The sequence below is a fragment of the Delphinapterus leucas genome, chromosome X, assembly GCF_059928025.1.
Source record: "Delphinapterus leucas isolate spDelLeu-1000000601 "Yukka" chromosome X, BTC_Dleu_Yukka2, whole genome shotgun sequence".
Lineage (NCBI taxonomy): Eukaryota > Metazoa > Chordata > Mammalia > Artiodactyla > Monodontidae > Delphinapterus > Delphinapterus leucas.
The window spans coordinates 16,939,182-16,960,794 of NC_143150.1; the positions used below are offsets into that span (position 1 = coordinate 16,939,182).

General features: G+C 37.8%; 1 protein-coding gene across 1 annotated transcript in view; it reads right to left on the minus strand.

Moving 5' to 3' along the window:
- Positions 1-767: 767 nt before the first annotated feature.
- Positions 768-21,613, minus strand: part of PABIR3 (PABIR family member 3) — a 57,327-nt gene continuing 36,481 nt past the window's right edge. The window contains exon 6 of the mRNA XM_089904069.1: positions 768-781. The gene's annotated coding sequence lies outside the window, so the exon portion shown is untranslated. The remainder of the gene's footprint in view (positions 782-21,613) is intronic.

Genomic DNA, 21,613 nt, shown 5'->3' on the forward strand with positions numbered 1-21,613 from the left:
CTGGACACTTGGAGGAGATGTCGTAGACAGAATTTGGGCATGGGATGGGAGACTGGGCTGGAGAAGTTACTCCTTCAGGCCTGAAATTCTGTGAAAACTAGAGGTGCCAACCCATTTTCTTACGGAAACTGTACTTTTTAAAGTACAAAATTATAGAGATGGAGAACAAATTAATGGTTACCAGAGGTTAGGGATGGTGGAGGGGGACGGGGTAGGTGTGACTATAAAGGGGCACACCAGGGAGATCTTTGTGGTGACAGAATACTTTTGTGTCTTGATTGCGGTGGTGGTTCCACGAATCTATACATGTAATAAAATGGTGTAGAACTATACACACACATTGTACCTATGTCCACTTCATGGCCTTTATATGGTACTATAATTATGTGCAATGTGATCATTGGGGGAGATGGAGTGAAGGGGAACTTCCTATGAGTCTACAATTATTTCAAAATAAAAAGTTAAGAAACATCAAGCACAATCCTGCATTTCTTTTAAGTGCCCTACAAAACACTTCATTTATACAATTTTTCTTTTAAGAGAACCCTACCCCACACACCATAACTCCTTCACTCTTGAGGATTAGAACTACAGACTTAGGAACAAACTTTTCCTTTTCCATCTTAATTTCTTCATTGGGAACAAACTGTCAGAGACTGCATCTTCCCCTTTTTAATTTTAATCTACAGGTCTGACGTTTCAGATGGAGCTATTCGGTTGGTAATGCCTTGAGCAGACACAGACGGGGAGGTTCTAGGTCTGACTAAGCCAGCTCTTCTCTCTGAAATGGAAAAAAAGCAGAAACATGTTAAATTCCTGTCATGCCTTGCATGTGAATAGAAGCATAAGGGTAGGCAGGAGGGAGAAGACAGGTCAGGAGGGTCTGGGGTCCTCTGGTAAAGCAGAGAGGCTCTTCTCAGCTCCTCTGTGCTTCTGGTGTTGAGAAGCATAGAGAAATTGCCCCAGGAGGTCAGGCACTTGAAAGGTAAACAGTTCAACTAGCCTCAGAGAGGGGGCCCTTCGAGTCAAATGTAGAAATGTGAACCAGCTTCCTTCCCCACCTCCCCAAGTACATCAGAAGCGGAGGTGGACAGAGCCTGAGCCCTTCAGTGGGAACAGGTGGTTGTAACGGGCAGGTTATAAAGGGGTTTGGGATGGGAGCACCTGCCACGGGCTGTCAGCTTCCTGACACACTCTATCTGCCAGAGGCCCCAGCTTGGCCTTCGTAGATTCCATGCATCTCTCTGAAACTTCTTCAATCCATCTCATCTGACCCAGAGCACATGACTATAAGCTGTCTCATATTATTCTCTTATTTTGAGTCATAGGGGCCTGGGTTCAAATCCTAGTTCTACTGCTTATTATTTGTGTGATCTTGGGCAAGTTGTCTTAACTTTTCTGCCCCTCAGTTTGCAGATGGGGCAAATGGGGATAATACCTGCCTTACAGGGTTTGTAAAGTGTCTGGCACCTAGTAGGTGCCTAGCAAATGTTAGCCTTCTCTTTGCTCTGCTCATTGTTTTCAGTGTGGCCACATCACCCACTAGACTGGAAGCTCCTTGAGGGAGCTTCTCCCCCTGTACCTAGCATCGGGTTGAGTACACTGTTAATGAGTCCCTACTGGTTAGGCTAAATGGTGCCTTCCCAGCTGCCTCAGTGATACTACTGATGGAGACCCAGAAATGGGCATAAAGGAACATCAACATTTCATTTCTGTTTTGTTTGGCTTTGGTTTATTTTTCACTTTCTTTTTTAAAAAATCTTATTTTTTAATTGAGGTATAGTTGACTTACAGTATTATATTTTTCAGGTGCATCAACATTCCATTTCAAAGATATGAAAGTAACATACTGAATTCTTTACTTCCCTGATACATTGTTATAGTAAAACTGTCCATGTGATAAGGCCCACCTTTAGAGCAAATATAATTTTAGACGAATATTATGTACCTCAAGTAAAATTAAAGTCAGTATAGCAATACAATTCTATCTCAAGAAACAAGAAAAATCTCAAATAAACAACCTGACCTTACACCTAAAGCAATTAGAGAAAGAAGAACAAAAAACCCCAAAGTTAGCAAAAGGAAAGGAAGCATAAAGATCAGATCAGAAATAAATGAAAAAGAAATGAAGGAAAGATAGCAAAGATCAATAAAACTAAAAGCTAGCTCTTTGAGAAGATAAACAAAATTGATGAACCATTAGCCAGACTCATTAGGAAAAAAGGGAGAAGATCAAATCAATAGAATAGCAATAGGACAGGATGTCCGCAACTTACTCTCAAGTGTTTTAGAAAAAAATGTGTGTGTGTGTGCATGTGTGCGTGCGTATGCGCGCGCGTAGAGAGACAATGGTAAATGTAATAAGATGCTAACGATAGATAAATCTTCATCAAGAGTATGTGAAATTTCTTTTTACTACCTTTGCATTTGATCTTCTGTAAGTTGAAAATATCTTGAATTAAAATTTTAAAAATATATTATTTTGAGCATTTAACCATAGTGCCTGATGCTGTGCTAGGTATGATATTCAAGGAAGAACAAGACATGGTCTCTATCTTTAACCCAGAAGCTCATGGTCTGGGGCTGGCAGGACAAAAAACAGGCCAGCACAATTCAGTGTGATAAAGGATGGCACCGAGGAGGTGTGCTAAACCCAGACCTCCTAGGGTGAGGGGGTTGCAGAAGGCTCTTTACAGACGAGGTAAAGGAGAAGCTTAATGTTGGGGGAACTAATTAAGTTTGGGGTGCCAATAGGACATGCAAGCAGAGCTGACCAACAGACTGTGGGTTATAGACAAGAGGTGCCTCCTGAGGACAGACAACAAGGCCTGGATTAGCAGGTGTCAGGGGCCAGGCCAAAATCACCGTAGCCTCTGAGGTAACATAAGAAGTGCAGGCATAAGCAAAAACACCTGAAGCTGAAAGGTTGAACACAAGTGTGCTTACTGATGACTTAGGATGAACTTTGTGGTGCGAAAACTGAATGTCCCAGAGACATCAGCCCCTAGATTGATAAATATCAATAGAAGTAGCCTGGATAAGGGCATGGCCCCAAATTAGCTAGGATTGCTAATAATAGACCGTGAGGCAGGAAGAGGACATTAAGTGATCATAAGAAACAAAAGAAGTGATTTCTCAAGAACAGGATGAGCTTTACCAGCAATAAGGATAAGGTAGTACCCAATTAACACACAACAGGATGGGGAGAGGTTGTTGTTAATAGGAAAAATCCTGAGAACAGTGCTGGGTTCCACAATGAAGGGAAATCAGCAAGGCAGTACTGCTGTTTCAGAAGTCAATGGGGGAATGGGAATTTCCACTCAATTATTAGATATAAGAGCCAGGATGAGAAAGTACGTGAATGTTCCTACCAAGGGCCTGGTGGGAGCTCATTTTTCTCCTTTCTTTGAAAACTTTTATATTATGGAAAATTTATAAAAACAATGAGAACAGCATTGGCTTAAGCCACATTAAACTGCCAAAATGTGACAATTTTTGACCCACAAAAATGCAATTTCATGTTTCAAAAGCAAATGAACTCCCATATACCCATCACCCAGCTTCAGCGATTACTGACACATAAGCAACTTCATTTCATCCAAGTCCCCACCCATTACCCTGGCAAACTAATTTGAAGCAAATCTCTGGTGGGGTTTTTTTTTGTGCTTTTAAATAAATGATTTAATACCTATAAAAGAGATTCATATTATATATACATATGTATTATAATGTTTTTACTTAATTTTCTCAGTAAAGTAATATATTCATGTGGCTCAAAATTCAAAAGATACATCCTGTTGCATACCTTTAATATATACAATTTTTATTTTGTAATTACACTTCCATAAAGCAAAAACAACAACAACAACAAAAAGAAACGTACAAAGCGAAAGGACAACAGCTCTCTTTCCTCAGAGGCAACCGACATTAACAGCTTTTTATGTATCCTTCCAGAGACGTTTTACGCATATGTTAGCAAAGAGATTGCAAACTATTCCCACTGATTTTTACCTTGCTTCTCCCAACTAACAAAATATTTTAGAGATCGTTCCATATCAGCACATAAAGAGCTCCCTCTTTTTTCCAGCTACCTAGCATTCCATTTAAGAACCACAATTTATTTAACTAATCAAATCACTATTGGTGGACTTTTAGGCTGTTTCCAATCTGTTGCTGCTATAGACAGTGTTGCAATGACTCACCTTACGCATTCATCTTGCATCAAAGCAAGTAAGTGTTTATATCTGTAAGAGAAAAGCCTCAAGGCTGAATTGCTGGATGAAAAGGAACATGAACTTGTAATTTTGATAGATATTGCCAAATTGCCCTCAATCAGGTAGGAGTTATTTTAATGCTGTCTTCACCCTTTTATCACACGCAGTTTTCTTGCTGCACCTTTCCACTTCCTCCAAGGGCCCTGTAGGGGACCATTTCAACATATCAAACTCAGAAATGCCTCTCTGGCCTCAGCCTCCTATGGGTCTCTCGCTACCACTCTGGCCACACGACCACCGGCCTGTTCTTCCTCCCCTTTCCTTGCCCAGAGGTCATCATAGACTGCCGGCTTCCTTTCCTCTTTCCAAGCTGGCCCCATGATCAGCTGTCTTAGCCATGCTAGTGTTCATCCCTGGACTCACTCTCCCCATGACCTTCTGTCGTACCTGCTCTGCCAATCCTCGGCCCTGTGAAAACCCCACCACCCATTCTCTCCATCCCCCAGTCCCAGCCTGCTAACTATTGCTGGAGAAGGTCATGAGATTGGCTCTGCTACAAAGCCAGGCCAGTCAGCCTCAGCGGGGCCCCAAGGGCTGCGAGGCAGTCCTTTTATATATCTGTATCAAACTTCTCTCAGTGATTGTTCCAAATCCTCTCCCTCTCTTCAGGTCCCTTTCCCCACTCTCACCCCGACCCCTCAGTTGAGGGCCTAGCCTTGGGTTTCAATGACAGGACACAGGTCACCAAGCAGGAACTCCCCTGATTCTCTCAGCTCTTTACCTCGCCCTTCCTTGGATCTCCGCATTTTCGCCTATGCCTGCTCATCCCCCATCCCTCAGCCTCAAGAGAACAAGGGACTTCCTCCTCAAGGCTTCCTCTTCCACCTGTGCCCTTGACACTAAGTCCTATTGTATTCTCCTGCACGTGGCCCCAGGGACCATCCTTTTTCCCTTTGGGCAAGCTCTCCCTCCCTGCTAGGTTTTCCCTCTCAGCCTAAAAACACTTCCCCCCTATTGGTGTCACTGTTCCACACTACCAACAAACTTTGAAAGTTTAGTCATCTTTAAAATTACACAAGTAATTCATGCCTCCTGGCTTCACTTCTTCCTTCTAAGTCAGCCCCAAAATTTAACAGAAAACTCAGAAAATAATGATAAGTAAAAAGAAGAAAATAAAAACCACCCACAATCCCACCATGTAACTGTTAATATTTTGGTGTATTTCTTTCCAATCATTTTATATGCACATATATTCATTTACATGCCTATATGTATTGTTTTCTTACAAAAGTGGATCATAGTACACAAAGTGCTGTCATACTATATTTCAGACACCTTAGCTTTGCTATTTATTAGTTGTCTGATCCTGGTTAAGTAAATTAACATTCCTGAGTCCATTTCCTCCTGTGTAAAATGAGGACTATTGTAGTAACCATCTTGCAGGGCTGTTATGAGGATTCAATGAGATAAAAATATATAAAAACACTTATCACAGTGCCTGACACATGGCAAGTTGAATTAATGTTAGCTATTACGATCTTCCAACGTCAATAAATATAGCTCTACATAATAATGTAATGAGTTCTGTCAGTGTTGTGTCTAATAGGAGTGACTAAAGCCCTGCAGTGACACCAGCACATATTCATTTGGTACATGAGCAAGTGTATCTGTGGGATAAACTCCTTAAAGCATAACTGCCGGTTCAAAAGCTCTGCACATTTGTAGTTTTCATAGATATTGTCAAATTGCCCTTCCTCAAGTGGAAGTTACCATGAGTTCTCTAACTTATCCCTTATTGATGAATATTGAGGCTGTTTTCAAATTTTTCACTGATACAAACCCAGACTGTGAAGAACATTCTTATAACTAAATATTTGCATGGATCCATGATTATTTTTTTCAGGGCAAAGGAAAGAGTATGAGTAAATGCACAGAGATGGGGGAGCAAATGGTGTGCATGGGAAACTGCTAGTATCAGTGACACACAGAGGGGAGAAGGACAAGAGGTGAGGCTGTAAATAAATTGGGACCAGATTATAAAGGACTGTGAATGCCACATTTATTCATTTAGTCAGTCACTAAATATTTAGTGACTATCTATTACAGGCCATGCACTGTTTTAGGCACTTTATCCACTTAGTGAACAAAATCAGAAAACGATTCCTGCCCTGGGGGAGCTTACATTCTAGTGAAGAGATACAAACAATAAAAGTAATAAGTAAACTACAGACAGTGTTAGAAGGTGAAAAGAGAAAAGGGAAGGTAGAGCAGGCTAAAGGGGATCAGGAGTGCTGGGAGCAGAATTATTATATTATTGTAATATATTGTTATTAAATATTAATAATTAATATTAATATTGCACAGAGCAATATTAAATAGAGTGGCTGCCCCATTGCAGAGTTTAAACTTATTCTAGTAATGAGGAATCACTGAGGTAGGCATTCATATATGTTCATCATCACTGTGCCATATCCACATACCACCTGATACTTGATACCTAATGATTTCTTTAAATCAACTTACCATTCACGAATTAAATTTGTTTTAAATGAAGTTTTATAACACCAGCATAAATGGAAACCCAGTATCGCATGCCATGAGGGCCTAGAAGAGGGTACTGGATGACACTAGGACTGGCCTCTTCCCTTCATTACAGAGACCAGCTAGTAAATAAGAACAGTAACAACCAGCACATTTAAAATTGTGTGCTTATTATTTGCCAGGTAGCTTAGCATTTTACATGCAGCAGATAATTAATTTTATCTTCTCAGTAATTCTATGCTGTAGGTACGATTATAGTTCCCATTTTTTAGGAGGAAATTTGGGCAAGTGATTAACTCTCCCAAGCCTCAGTTTCCTCCTAAATAAATGGGGACAATAATGAGGATATAGATTTAACACCTATCTTTCTCAAACTATTCCAAAAGTTGAAGAGGAAGAAACACCTCTGAACTCATTCTACGAGGCCAGCATCACCCTGATACCAACATCAGACAAAGACACTACCAGAAAAAGAGAATTACAGGCCAATTACAGGCCACCAATGAACATAGATGCAAAAATCCTCAACAAAATATTAGCAAACTGAATCCAACAACACATCAAAAGGGTCATACACCATGATCAAGTGGGGTTAATCCCAGGGATGCAAGGATGGTTCTATATCCACAAATCAATCAATCAAAGTGATAGACCACATTAACAAACTGAAGAATAGAAATCATATGATCATCTCAGTAGATGCAGAAAAAGCTTTTGACACAATTCAACATCCATTCATGATAAAAATTCTCAACAAAGTGAGTACAGAGGGAACATACCTCAACATAATAAGAGCCGTATATGACAAACCCACAGCTAACATCATACTCAATGATGAAAAGCTAGAAGCATTTCCTCTAAGATCAGGAATAAGACAAGGATGACCACTCTCACCACTTTTGCTCAACATAGTATTGGAAGTCCTAGCCACAGCCATCAGACAAGAAAAATAAATAAAAGGAATCCAATTTGGAGACGAAGAAGTAAAACTGCCACTGTTTGCAGATGACATGATACTACAGAATATCCTAAAGACACCACCAAAAAAACTATTAGAACTAATAAATGAATTCAGTAAAGTTGCAGGATATAAAATTAATACACAGAAATCTGTTGCATGGCTATGCACTAACAATGAATTATCAGAAAGAGAAATTAAGAAAACCATCCCATTTATAATTGCATCAAAAAGAATAAAATTCTAGGAATAAATCTAACCAAGGAGGTGAAAGGCCTATACTCAGAAAACTATGAGACACTGATGAAAGAAACTGAAGATGACACAAACACATGGAAAGATATACCGTGTTCATGGGTTGGAAGAATTAATATTGTTAAAATGACCACTCTCTCCAAGGCAATCTACAGATTCAATGCAATCTCTATCAAAATACTAATGACATTTTTCACAGAACTAGAACAAATTATTCTAAAATTTGTATGGAAACACAAAAGACCCCAAATACCCAAAATAATTTTGAGAAAGAAGAACAAAGCTGAAGGTACGACACTCCTTGCTTTCACACTACAGTACAAAGCTTAAATAATCAAAACAGTATGATACTGGCACAAAAACATACACGTAGATCAATGGAGTAGAATAGAGAGCCCAGAAATAAACCTACACATATATGGTCAATTAATCTATGACAAAGTAGGTAAGAATATACAATGGGGAAAAGACAGCCTCTTCAATAAATGGTGTTGGGAAAATTGAATAGTTACATGCAAAAGAATCAAACCAGACTGACTACTTTCTCACACCATATATAAAAATAAACTCAAAATGGATTAAAGACTTAAATGTAAGATCTGAAACCATAAAACTCTTAGAAGAAAACATAGGCGTATGCTGTTGACATCGGTCTTAGCAATATTTTCTCAGATATGTCTCCTCAGGCAAGGGAAACAAAAGCAAAATTAAACAAACGGGACTACATCAAACGAAAAAGATTTGTACAGTGAAGTAAACTATCAGCAAAACGAAAAGCTGCCTAATGAATAGGAGAAGATATTTGCATATGATATATCTGATAAGGGGTTAATACCCAAAATATACAAAGAACTCATACAATTCAACATCAAAAAAACCCCAAACAACCTGATTTAAAAATGGGCACAGGATCTGAATAGACATTTTTCTAAAGAAGACATACAGAAGGCCAACAGGTACATGAAAAGATGCTCAACAGCACTAACCACCAGGGAAATGCAAATCAAAACCACAATGAGGTATCACCTCACACCAGTTAGAATGGGCATCATCAGAAAACCTACAAACAATAAATGCTGGAGAGGGTGTGGAGAAAAGGGAACACTCTTGCACTGTTGGTGGGAATGTAAATTGATACAGCCACTATGGAGAACAGTATGGAGTTTCCTTAAAAATCTAAAAATAGAACTACCATACGACCCAGCAATCCCACTACTGGGCATATACCCTGAGAAAACCATAATTCAAAAAGAGTCATGTACCACAGTGTTCACTGCAGCACTACTTACAATAGCCCGGACATAGAAGCAACCTATATGTCCATCGACAGATGAGCAGATAAAGAAGATGTGGTACATATATACACAATGGAATATTACTCAGCTATAAGCTGCTGCATAGCACAGGGAGATCAGCTCGGTGCTTTGTGACCACCTAGAGGGGTGGGATAGGGAGGGCGGGAGGGAGGCTCAAGAGGGAGGGGATATGGGGATATATGTATACATATAGCTGATTCACTTTGTTGTGAAACTAACAGCAGAAACTAGCAAAACATTGTAAAGCAATTATACTCCAATAAAAATATTAAAAAAAATTTTTTTAACTAAAAAAGAATGAAATCTTGCCATTTACGACAACATGGATGGACCTAGAGGGTATTGTGCTAAGTGAAATAAGTCAGATAGAGAAAGACTACCGTATGACTTCACTTAGATGTGGAATCTAAAAAAGAAATGAACAATCAATCATAACAAAACAGAAATAGAGTCATAGATACAGAGAACAAACAGGTGGTTTGCCCGAGGGGAAGGTGAGTTGGGAGGATGAGTAAAATCGGTGAGGGAGACTAAGAGGTACAAACCTTCAGTTACAAAATAAATGAGTCACAGAGAACTAACATAGTGTTGTAGGTCAATTATAGTTCATTTCTTTAAAAAAGGAAAATAGGGCTTCCCTGGTGGCGCAGTGGTTGAGAGTCCGCCGATGCAGGGGACGTGGGTTCGCGCCCCGGTCCGGGAAGATCCCACATGCCACGGAGCGGCTGCGCCCGTGAGCCATGGCCGTTGAGCCTGCGCGTCTGGAGCCTGTGCTCCGCAACGGGAGAGGCCACAACAGTGAGAGGCCCACATACTGCAAAAAAATTTTAAAACAAATAAATAAATAAAAAAGGAAAATAACCTAAATGCCCCCAAATGAGGGTCTAATTGGAGAAATTATATACTTATAGCTTCTAGTCAGAGTTTATAATAACATAAAAAACTTTTAAGATTTTAAATAAGTAAAACAAAACACATAAAATTATATATACAGCATGATCACAAAAATATTTCAAAAATATGCATAGAAGAAAAGACTGGAAGGAAGTACATCAAAATATTGTTGATTATCTTTGGGAGTTAAGACTATTAGTAAATTTTTAATCTTGTAGTTCTTTGACTTTTCCAATTTTTCTATGAGTATGTATTATAAAATATAAACTTTTTTAAAAAGTTTTAAAATTTTATTTATTTTTATTTTTTAGAAAAGTCAATATAGGAGAGAAGGGCCCATGGCTTCTGCTTACTCCATGTCATGCTTGGGGGAGACTTGGAGAGGGGACAGGAAGGGAACAGAAGCTCCCAGCTACATCGTCCCCTGACCACCAACCCCACAAAATCCAATGATTGAGGTTAGAGATAGATTACTGCTTTAAAATACAAACACCTCCCCTCAGAGTTAAATTTATTGGTCACTTTAATTTTCCTGCGAAGAACTTTAATCAGAATGTCCAAATTGATTACAGACTCGCTAGGATGGGAGTTTTGATTAGAAGAGGGGAAGAAGATGAACCTCTGGAGCATCGGCCCTGGCCCCTTTTGGAAGAGGGCAGACCTGGAAGGTACCAGCAGAGGGAGGGAAGGCTGGCACTTGGGCAGCTGGAGGGAAAGAGGCAACAGAAAGCAAGGTGGGACAAAACTAAAGACAAGCTATCAACTTCGGTTGTCTCTAATTCAAGTCCTTTGGGGAAAGAAACAGAATATAAATACAATAAATAATATATCAGCAGAGAGACAGTGCCTAGTTTCTGTTAACATGCTTAGTCTCTGAAAGTGTAGTACTGCTATTCAACTTCCCGAGAAGTGAGCTTTGTTTCTAAAAAAGAAAGCCACTTTCATTCATAAGAAATAATATGGGACTTTGAACCACTCAACCTAAGAATCTGAACCTGAGATATATCTTTTCCTGGTTTCAGTTATCATTGAATAATGAGACTCCCATAAAGTCACACAGATGAAGCCAGGTTCCCTGAAAGGCTTACAACCAAGAAAAGTTCAATATAATATAGTAATGCAGTCCTTCAATATTTGATTTCTAAAGGGAAGATGAATCTTTGAACGGAGTAAATAATAATATTTTTAAATAGCTTAGAGAAAATTGGAGACTGAAGAAAAGCTTCTCATGGAAACAGAAAAACTAGGAGCAGAAGGGTTATATCTCTGACATAGAGCAAGCACTGCTTAATGACCCCCAATAGTCCTCAAATGTGATATTATGTGGGTCCTATGTCACGAAGGAAAACAGTATTGGATCTGTTTGTTGCAGACCATCTATGATGGGATAGACGTCCCTAAAGGCAAGTACAGCACCCCTGCTTTCACAATGTAGGAAAGGAGACAGCAAAATCCTTTAGTTGATAGCCTGGTGAATGTGGTACCACATTTTCTAGTACACAAATAGCTTCCTTCTCCTGCCCAACACTTGAGGAGTCCCAGACAAGACTCAGACAACCCTGGCACTTCTGCTGGAGTTCCTGTTTGGTAAACTGAAATTAGCAAAGCTTGTTGCTTGGTAACATGTGCTCTATTAAACGCTTGGATCTTGGGTACGATGAAATAGACCAAGTACATCCACTATTTTGTTTTGCTTTTTTTTTTCTTTCTTTCTTTCTTGTCACCAAGATCCAAAGGCTAATACCATGCTTCATAGTTTTCCAGGTACCCACAACCCCCTAACCAACAGGACACTGGCAAATCCCTATGAAAGTCAGACTCTTCTCCTGCCAGTAGGTGAGGGAGTTTGGGAGCCTACAAACAGATTTAGTATGTCACTGAGACTTTAGCAGGCCATAGATTCTCTTGAACTGACTATGATTTATCTATGAATTAAGCCTCTGGAGAAAGTCGTCAGTTTATTTTCTAAATCAAATAGGATTATCTTTTGAAGGAAGTATTCCCCTTAGCTGATCATTTTAAACAGTAGTGAATAATTGCCTTTGGCCAAATACCAAAACCCAAGATCTACAAGGTAAATTCTTTGAAAACAAATATAATCTGATGAGCATTTTTGATAAAATAAATATTTAAACATATTTCCTCATTTTCATCGATGGCTTTCTTATCTCAAGCAACATTTAACACAACAAATCCTTTGGAAAAATAGGATTTCAAAATCAAAATATTATTTAAACAAACTACATACATGAGGCACATAAATGAACATGCATTGCTGGTGTGAATATAAAATGGTAAAATTACTTTGGAAAACAGATCGGCAATTTCTTATAAAGTTAAACATGCACTCGCCATATAATATAGCAATCCTACTAGGTATTTACTTAAGAGAAATTAAAATACACATCTACACAAAAGCTTAAACACAAATATTCATAGCAGCTTTATCTGTAATAACCCCCAACTGGAAACAACCCAAATGTCCATCAAAAGGTGAATTGTACCATATACATACAATGAAACACAACTCAGCAATAAAAAGTAATTAAGTACCGATACAGGAAGCAACATGAATGGATTTCGAGGACATTCTAAGCAAAAGCAACCAGACACAAAAGAGTATATACTATATGATTTTATACATATATATGAAATTCTATAGAAGAGAAATCTAATCTGTAGTGATGAAGAAAAGGAGATCAGTGGTAACCTAGAGCCAGTGGTAGGAGTAGAGGAAGATTAACTACAAAGGGTCGGTGGACATTTTCTGTGACAATGGAAGTGGCTATATCTTGACTGCAAGCTTAAAATAGGTGAAACTATAGTAAGTGTGGAAATTATATCTCAACAGAGTTGATTTTTAAAACAGCATAAATGAAAACTCTTCAAAAGTTGAAGATTTAAAGTTGTATCTGCTTAGCAAGTGTAACTATTAAGTGTCCTGTGCAAATTGTGTACCAAGGTGCAGTCTCTACAATTAGGAAACTACTCTCTCGAAAAAACTAAGCACATAGGAACATGTGGAAGGCATTGGGCCCAATGCTATTCGGAGCTGGTATATACAGTTAACCAGGCTCTTTTAAATAGTGCCTACCGTGTGGAAGGATTGGCAAAAGGAATAAAAGGAAAGGATTCATTAGGCTGGAAAGGAGACCAATACACACCAGGTTGGTTGGGAGATCTGGGATCAGATCAATGACAATAAATGATATTCCAGTACATCACCATGAACCCTGGCTTGTCACTGTCATCTTGTGAGGTGCCTCTCAGTAAGGAGGCCAATTAATCTGGATGCAGCTTGACCTTATCTAAAAATTGGTACCAAATAACTGGGACAAAGAGTAGAAAATGGTATAGGACAAGAGGTTCTTCAGATTCCTTGGCCAGACTATAGGGAATCCCTTGCCCTCCCCATCAGTGTGGAAGCTCTCTCATTCTCCTTTCAGTGTTTCGTAAAAAATTCTACTAGGGTTTTTATAAATGCAGGAGATCAGATGAGGAACAGATCTGGAATATTTTATTCATCTATATAGCTTTAGAAATTAAAAGATGGGAAAAATAGATAACTGAGTATCTCTCATATATAACCTTAGGATAGGATTCAGAGTACAGTCACACCACACTGGGAAATATTCTGAAATTACTTTTTTAATCAGAGGGATCTAATAATATCACAATCTTTAAGGAACTTTTAATGAAATGTGAAAAACAAGTGTGGAGTGTTGTGGTCACTTCAGGGTGCCACACTTGAAGGATATTGACAAACTGGAGGCTAATGGCCAGGATGGTAACAAGGCCTGGAAACCATCTCAGGGAATAAAATACTAGAATGGAAACCTTGAGGAGAAAAGATCTGTCTAGACATGGTAGCTGTTGCCAAGCATCTGAAAGTCTACATCTATGGGAGAGGTGATATAGACTTTGCCTATTTTGTGGCATTCCCTATGACAAATTAAGACCAAAGGATGGAAGACAGATTTTAGTTCAATATCTGGGGGAATTTTTGAATGAGTAGAACTTTCCAATAGTTGAAAGGCTCTTTGACTCTCCTTCAGTGAAAATTCAAATAGAAGTAAGTGAAGAATCCAATAGCAGTAAGGGAGTGCTAATCCTCTTATTCTGTCCCTCACATAATTAATAACTGCATGTGAGTTTCTAAAACATATTTAACTTCTATTATTTCTTGATTATACAAGTAACAGATATGCCATGTGCAAAAAATTGAAAATACAGGCAAGCAAAGAGAAATGCAAATGAAAACAAAATCATGCATCTTCCCATCTCCCAGAGATGTAAACATTTTGGCATATAGCCTTACAAGAACTTTTTCTGTTATAGATCCCTATAAAATATATGCATATACCTTTTAAAAACAAAAATGAGATCCCATTAATCACACTGCTTTTTTACTTTATGATACAGTATAAACATCTTTCCATATCAAGTAATATATGACCATGTCATCATTCTTAATGGGTGTAGAGATTTCCATGAAATGAATGTACCGTAATTTGTTTAATCCAATGTTTCCCAAAGGGCATTCTACATAACATCAATTCCACAAGATGACCCTCAAAAAAGAGAACTTAGGTTACATAGTTTAAATATGCTCCATACCATATCCCCTTTCTTGGGCTTTCACAATGTTAAAGAAATTAATTAACGGAGTTTCCCAAACTTACTTGACCATAGATTCTCCACGGCCTCTCCCTTCTTTAATTCTTCAGGACACTTACTTATTCACATTTTATAAAACACCCTGATAAGTGCTGGCTTAACGGATCCTTTAGTGTTAATACTACGTTTTTTGTTTTTTATATAAAACTTGCCATTTTAACCATTTTTAAGTATACAATTCAGTGGCATTAATTACATTCACAATGTTGTACCATTCCCACTATCTATTTCCAAAAGTTTTTCATCATTCCAAACAGATATTCTGTACCCATTAAGAATAACTCCCCATTCTCCCTTACACCAGCCCCTGGTAACCTGTAATCTACTTTCTGTTTCTACAAATTTGTCTATTCTAAGTAAGTGGCGACATGCAGTATTTATCTTTTCGTGTCTGGCTTATTTCACTTAGCATAATGTTTGCAAGGTTCATCCATGTTGTAGCATGTGTCAGAACTTTATTCCTTTTTGTGGCTGAATAATATTCTGTTGTATGGGTATACCACATTTTTATCCATTCATCTGGTGATGGACAAAAGTTGCACCTTTTGGCTGTTGTGAATGAATAATGCTGCAAGGAACACTGGCATACAAGTACCTGTTTGAGTCTTTGTTTCCAAGGAGTGGAATTATTGGATAATATGATAATTATATGTTTAATATTTTGAGGAACTGCTAAACTGTTTTCCACAGTTGCTGTGTCATTTTACATTCCAACCAGCAATGTGTAAAGGTCCTATTTCTCTGCATCCCCACCAACACTTGCTATCATATATCTTTTTGATTACAGCCATCCTCATGTATGAAGTGGTATCTCTTTGTGGTTTCTATTTGCATTTCCCTAATAACTAATGATGTTGAACATCTTTTCATGTGCTTATTGACCATTTGTATATCTTCTCTGGAGAAATGTCTATTCATGAGGTCCTTTGCCCATGTTTTGATTGGGTTATCTTTTTGTTGCTGAGTTCTAGGAATTCTGTATATATTCTGGATTAAACCCTTATCAGATATGATTTACTAATATTTTTTCTTATTCTATAGGTTGTCTTTTCACTGTCTTGTTAATGTTCTTTGATGCGCAAAAGTTCTTAATTTTTATAAAGTTCGATTTATCTATTTTTTTTCTTTTGTTGCTCATGCTTTTAGTGCTATAGCTAAGAATCCATTGCCAAATCCAAGGTCATAAAGATTTACCCCCTTTTTTATCTAAAAGTTTAATGGTTTTAGGTCTTAATATTTAGGTCGTTGATCCATTTTGAGTTAATTTTTGCATATGGCATAAGGTAGGAATCTAACTTCATTGTTTTGCACGTGGATATTCAGTTGCCCCAGCCCCATTTGTTAAAAACATTAGGCTTTTCACGGTGGCAAAGAACATTACAGTAAACATCCATTTCAACCTGTCCTATATTTTTCCCTAAGAAAAATTCCTATGAGTTGCTCCACCAAAAGATGTACACATTTTAAGGCTTTTGATACATACTACCAAACTTCCTCCAGAAAGGACATTAGGAATCTACTACAGTGAATTCAAATACCACTTTCCCCACACTCTTAACAGACTTGTCTATTATAAAATTTTTTAAATCTCTGCTAATCAATGTGGCATGGAAATGTATTCCAAATCAAGTTTAAGGGAGTTTTAGCTGAACTTCCCTTGATAGCCCGAACATGCTAGCCTTAGCACCTTCCCCTCCAAAGACCTCACACTTATGAAAAGATTATCTAAGAATAAGACTTGATGTAAACCACTGCAGAGTTTAATATGTCTAGCTAAGGAAGCAAACTAAACCCTTCTTCTCAGGAAAGCGGGACTAGAAATGAAAAGTATATTTAGGTTCCTCTGCTGGATAGTGTAATTTCAAAATATTTCTTTCCTCAGCACAGAGTCACAGACCAGCTGTTCGCGACTTTCAAGTGTGTCCTTTTTCATTTGTGTTCAATGGAGAGTTACCAAACACGAGTCATGCCAAAAAATCAACTAAACTGAAATTAGAGGAAGAAATTTTTCTTATAGCCATATAATGATTATCAAGGAAAAAGAAAAGGCTATTTTGCTGGTTATCTGCTTTTTAGTACTAGTTGAGTACTTCCAAATGTGTATTGGGACAGAATTTTTTTATAGTTGATGTTGCTTTTGGCGCTGTCTCCTTTGCTTCTCTGAAACAAATATACCAAGTATAGGGCTTCCCTGGTGGCGCAGTGGTTGAGAGTCCGCCTGCTGATGCAGGGGACACGGGTTCGTGCCCCGGTCCGGGAGGATCCCACATGCCGCGGAGCGGCTGGACCCGTGAGCCATGGCCGCTGAGCCTGCGCGTCCAGAGCCTGTGCTCCGCAACGGGAGAGGCCACAACAGTGAGAGGCCCACGTACCGCAAAAAAAAAAAATATATATATATATATATATATACACCAAGTATACCTTTATTTTGTTTTGTCTCAAGCTGTAGTTATAGTAGAAAGAAAATTTTATGATTAGTGTTTTGTCAGTGGGAACTTGTTATTAATATGGAAATCCTTAGAGGATCATCTATCCACACAAAACAAGAAACCAGGGGGAAATGAGCTTTCCACATTTCATCATAAAGCATGCATAATTCATAGAAGAGAGGAAACTATTGTTGAGGCTGAAGAAAATGAGTTTCTTGTTGCCAGAAAGAATCAAAATATTAGGTACAAAGCTCTCTAATTTCCTAAATATTTTCTTAAGGCCTTCTGAAATTTAATGTCATCATGACTTTCGCTGTCATGCTAGCAAAGATGAAGGCAGATGTTTTTACAGAATAAATAACATTTTAAGAGGCAGAAGGGATCTTACAAATATCTAGTCCAACTCTATTTTACCGATTGGAAATATGAAACCCAGAGAGGTGACGTGACCTGCCCAAAGTCATACAGAGCTAGTGACAGAGCTGGACCTACAAGTCAGGCTTCCTGACTTCTGTACTCACTAATAATGTAGGCTGTTCCCTCGCCTAAAAGGTTGGTGTGAACCAATGTTACCAATTTGCTTTGCTGTCAGTAATGCCACAGAGATCTCCGATTTCATACAATAGCTTATTGGGCAAGTTATGGGATTCAGTTTATAACTGCATCAGTTTGACACATTTCTTCTGAGAGACTAGGGTCATTGTTTCCCATTATGAAGAAAGTTGAGCAAGTTTCCAAGATTCCTGTATTCCTATATGATTCCTATTTCTATTCTTTTCCACCTATACCTTGTGGACATTTGTAAAAATCAATCTTATTTACTCTTGGGTTAAGAAGCACATTTTAAGAAATGCTGTGAGATATCATGGAATTTAAGGGAAAGAAAGCTACCTTTTCACCAGAGTAACTTATTGTTCTCTGGCCTTTTAAAAATGCACAATTTCAACTATCTGAGAGTGAAGTCTACCTATATGATGTATTTTTCAAGCTCAACTTTTAAGATTTAAAATATTTAAAAACACTTCAGGCAAATTGTAATTAGTTTTCTCCATAGATATCCAAAGTACCATACATGCATTTTCATCATGGATATTTATATATAGTTGCTTCTAGGTGAATTTTAAAAATTCATTTAGCAGATGAGATTAAATATCCTGTAGTGGGAGTACTAATAATTCAAGGAGCAGGGACAAAGATTAATGCAGAATTAGAATCTTAACTCGTGTGCTTTTAAAATCTCACTTGATTTGCCTCAGTTCTAAAGAGCCAGTGAAACAGGCCACGTAGATACAAATTCTAACTCCATACCCATTTTTAATGTAAGAGCTTTCTAATAGTGAGAGTTGTCCAACAATAGAATGAACTGGCCTGTGACGGAGTTCAGTCAGTCACTTTGAAATCACAAGATTTCAAACTCAGGCTAAAAGGTAACCTGTCTGGAGTTCTTAAAAGGATTCTTGCAATGAGAGGTAGATTAAAAGGCTTCTAAAATCCTTTAAGATCTAAGTTTCTGTAATTTCAATATTGTCTTTCTCTCATACTTTTATAGTACAGAGGTCCTTTCATATGTGTATTTATAGTCATATTATCTTAGACTGCCTTGTACCGTCATTTTTGCACTTATGTTATCCTGCTTAAAGATAGCAATAGTATCTCACTCATCTTCATATAACCTACAGTTTTAAGTATAGTTTATGTACACAGAAAGTATTCATTAGATACTTATTGAATATACTTGAAATTACAAGCTTGATTAGTTGACTTAGTCATTATAAATTTTAAGAACCATATTTTTTTCCCTGGTCTGAGAATCTAATTTATTACTGCAGTGAGTTTTCATGTTAGGATGTATCTGGGTGCTGCTCTTTTATAAGGTTATAAGTAAAATAAGAATACTTGATTGAACACGAACACATATTTAAGGGTTAAAAACGATGCTTTTAAAGTATATGAAAAACTATTTCCATTTTCATTTATCCTCTTAGTGACAATGTGAAAACTAGCATATATATATATACACCTATATACATTTATAATATATAGGAAGGAGACATACAAACACTTATGTACAATATGATCACCTCTTGTTCTTACATTTTTTTAAAGATGGGTTATAAGATAGACAATTTAAAAACTAATTTAAGAAAATTGGAACAATCAAAATACCAAAACTATCCTGTTGTGGGTTGAATTGTGTCCCCAAAAAGATAAATGTTGAATTTCTAACCCTCAGCACCTGTTAATGTGACCTTATTTGAAAATAGGGTCTCTACAGATATAATCAAGTTAAGATGACGTCATGCTGGATTAGGGTGGGCCCCAAATCCAATGACTGATGTCTTTATAAGGCCATGTGAAAACACAAGGACACAGGGAGAACCCCAAGTGATGATGGAGACAGAGACTGGAGTAATATGTCTGCAAGGCAAGGATTTCTGGCAACCACTAGAAGCTAGGAGAAAGACATTAACAGATTCTCCCTTAAAGCCTCCAGAAGGAACCAATGCTGCTGACATCTTGATCTTGGACTTTTGGCCTCCAGATCTATGAGATAATCCATTTCTGTTGTCTTGGGCTACCCAGTTTGTGGTACTCTGTTATGGCAGCCCTAGGAAACTAATACGTGTCCTTCCCTGTGGAAAACTGGCATGACAATTCCTTGGCATGTTTAGGATAACAAAACATAGTCTTTCCATAATTTAAAAAAAATCAACCACAGGACTTCCCTGGTGGCGCAGTGTTTGAGAGTCCGCCTGCTGATGCAGGGGACGCGGGTTCATGGTCCGGTCCGGGAAGATCCCACATGCCGCGGAGCGGCTGGGCCCGTGAGCCATGGCTGCTGAGCCTGCGCGACGGGAGCCTGTGCTCCGCAGCGGGAGAGGCCACAACAGTGAGAGGCCCGCGTACAGCAAAAAAAAAAAAAAAAAAAAAAAATCAACCACAAAATACCTCATGTAAAAGTTAGAATTGCTTTGGTCTGAAAATTAATAAATAGAAAATCATTTAAGATATGGAGCCCCCCAATACACAAGCTCGAAAGGTAACAGAATGGAAAACCAACTACAAAGTCCTCAATTCTGAGCATATTATAGTGATTGTGGCATCCTAGGATTCAGCTAAAACAATAAAAACTAACGAAATAGAGTGAAAGAAATTGTCTAAGTTGAAAAAAAAAAGTATATTGAGATGAGATAGCCAAGATTACCAAGATTTATTGATGAAAGTTCCTCACACAAATGAGTAGTAGTCTCACCCCCATTGTTCACTTTCTCCATCCTTAGTCTTTGTACTTGATCATTCTGAAAAACTTTTTTTGCTGAAGTGTCGATAGCACATGGGGACCTTTTTTTCTGTCATTGATCTATAATTTCATCAAGGAACACCACTGCAATCACACCTCATTCCATGAGGGCCCCCTTATATGTTCACAACTCGTCCACTGAAGTCTGGCAAGAAGCTAAGTAACAAAGGCAATATTGATAGTTCACTTGTCCTTAGCCAATTTGTAGAATCCTATCCCAGTTTCAGGAGACCATATGATTCCAGTCATCTCAGAAATATTCAGTTTCATTTATTCACAGGTGAATAGAATCTCCCCCTGCCGTATATATACATTCTAATCAATTCCATCAGGGCTATTGTCAAAAAATTCTTGATGCCAATCTTTTTCCCATGTGGAATATACCTACATCAGATTTCCATCATTCTGATTATTTCTAATGACAAGGAAAAACGTTTAATAAATATTTTAGATAGCCACTCCTACCTTCATTAGCTGAGGAAATTTAAACCAATTTTCAACTTCATTTCATGAAGATACATTTCTATTTTTCAAAATGCTAATACTACCCCCAATTACCTAAAGCACTTACTTTATATTTAAAATTTTTAATACATGATTTTTCTTATTTAAAAAATCCTTAAGACTTTTGAATAGAAAATTGGGTTTTAAACAAACCTTTATAGCCCTTTGGGAACAAGTGGAAGTGCATGGTTCTTGCAGAAAAGCCCTAACATATTAAGTCTATATTTAATCAAATCAGTAGTCATGATGATGAATAAAAGGTAATTCATAGAAATGTAAAACACCACAATTTATCCACATTGTCTTTTTTCCACACTTAATTAGAGTACAAAATTGATCAGGGATAACCAGGTTAAGTACAAATTGAGTGAAGCCCCAATTACATATTATTTTCTTGCTATTCAATTAGCTTCCATTCATCTTGCTTCCCCTACCTATTCCTCCCCAACAAATTACACATCCAAGGATTCATGTCAAAAATTGGCAATCCTTGGATCAATACAGTATAACTAGCTTAATTTTAA